Genomic DNA, 2,488 nt, shown 5'->3' with positions numbered 1-2,488 from the left:
AATCCATGGCTGATTCATGTTAATGTATGACAAAACCCACTACAATATTGTAAAGTAATTAGCCTCCAACTAATAAAAATAAATGAAAAAATAAATAAATAAAAATAAAAATATCAGAAAAAAAAGTTAAACATAGTTCTTGTCCACATGTATGTTGCATTCTAGTGAAGGAAGCAGGATATAAACAAACAAAAATGTAGTTTTAAATTGTGGTAAGTATTAAGAGTGTTATGTCAAACTATTTCAGAGAGATGTATTAATACTAGTGAATACAAGAGGATAACAAGGTTTTGAGAGAAAAACAAAATGATGACTCCATTTGTTGAACATGTTAAGTTTTGAAGTATCAGTAGGAAACAGTTGATATCTAGAAAGTATGTGAAGATATAGATTTGGAACTCAGAGTAAGATCTGGGTGGTGGGTGTTATTCACTCAGTCGTGTCTGACTGTTTGTGACCCCATGGACTGTAGCCCACAAGGCTCCTCTGCCCATGGAATTCTCCAGGCAAGAATACTGGAGTGGGTTGCCATTTCCTTAGCTAAAGATCTGGGTAATAAACATTTAAAAAAATTTTAATTCATATGATTATTATAGTTATAGGATTACATGAAGTCACGTAAAAACAGCACACAGAGCAGTAGACCCCAGAGGCAGTGTGTGTGTGTGTGTGTGTGTGTGTGTGTGTGTGCAGTTTTGTTTTAGCTTTTCAAAATTTTTTATTTCTTATTGAAGTATAGTTGATTTACAACACAGTGTTAATTTTTGCTATACAATGAAGTGACTCACTTATGCGTATATATTTATGTATTATATGTGTATATATATATATATATATTCATTCTTTTTCATTTTGTTTTCCATTATGGTTTATGGTAGAATATTGAATATAGTTTCTTGTGCTATACGGTAGGACCTCATGGTTTATCCATCTTATACATACTAGTTTGCTTCTGATGAGCCCAAACTCCCAATCCATTCCTTCTTCAGCCCCCATCCCCCTTGGCAACCATAAGTCTGTTCTCCGAGTCTGTTTTTGTTTCATAGATAAGTTTATTTGTGTTATACTTTAGATTTCACATTTAAGTGATATCATATGGTATTTGTCTTTCTCTTTCTGATTTACTTTGCTTAGTATGATAATCTCTGGGTCCACTCATGTTGCTGCAAATGGCATTATTTCATCCTTTTTTATGGCTGAATAATTCCACTGGGGCTTCCTTGGTGACTCAGGTGGTAAAGAACCTGCCTGCAATGCCGGAGATCCAGATTCAATCCCTGGGTTGGGAAGATCCCCTGCAGAAGGGAATGGCAACCCACTCTAGTATTCTTGCCAGGATAATCCCATGGACAGAGGAGCTGGGTGGGTTACGACCTATGGGGGTCACAAAGAATCAGACACAACTGAGTGACTACCACTATGCTAGATAGACTATAATATTCATATATATATATATATATATATATATATATATATATATATATATATATATATATATATATATATATATACTCTTCTTTATCCATTCATCTGTTGTTGGATGTTTCCATGTCTTGGCTATTGTGAATAGTGTTGCTACAAACATATGCATGCAAGTATCTTTTCGAATTATAGTTTTGTCTGGATATATGCTCAGGAATGGGACTGCAGAATCATGTGGTAGTTGAATTTTTAGTTTGTTGAGGAATCTCCATACTGTTTTCCATAGTGGCAGTACCAACTTACATTCCCACCAACAGTGAACTAGCATTCCCTTTTATGTTAATAAATTGCCTTGATGTGGTAAGAGAAAGGAAAGGCCTATTAGATGTAGAAATGGAGATATTAAGCAGATAATTAGATATGAATCTGGTGCTCAGCTGAGAGGTCATGCTGAAGATGTAACTTTGGGTGTCACCAGATCCTATAGTTTACATTCTTTATATGATCCCATCTATCCGCATGTCTTTAATACATTCCAGATGAAGTGGAGCTATTCTGTTCTCTAAATTTCCTACCACTCCTGCAGGGAGTATCAGTTTGTTCGTTCATTTTGGATGACAAGTTAGCAGTATGTATTAAAATCAAAATGCACATCATCAATGACCAAACAATACCACTTCTCTGTATCTACCCCAGAGTAACATTTGCACAAAAACAAAAGCAGATATGGCAAGAATACTCCCACAACCTTATTTGTCATAGCAAAAAAAGAGAAAAAAACCTAGGTGTCCACCAGTAGGGGAAAGCTAAATTTAAAGTGTTTCCATATCATGGAATATTATGCAATAGCTGAAAAGAATACAGAATAACTCTGGGTATTGAAATGAAAAGAGATCCAAGATAAATTTTTGAATTAAAAAAAATGTTGCAGAAGAATACTTCTATTTCTATGTTGATACCTTAAAAAAAACTGTCTTTTGTGCTTGCATGTGTATATACATACATTTGTATATACAAATTTAAAAGTTTTAAATATCTCAAATGTTATAAAACACATATAGCATTG

The sequence above is a fragment of the Dama dama genome, chromosome X, assembly GCF_033118175.1.
Source record: "Dama dama isolate Ldn47 chromosome X, ASM3311817v1, whole genome shotgun sequence".
Lineage (NCBI taxonomy): Eukaryota > Metazoa > Chordata > Mammalia > Artiodactyla > Cervidae > Dama > Dama dama.
The sequence above is the reverse complement of the archived record's forward strand: the minus strand, read 5'-3'. Positions refer to the sequence as shown.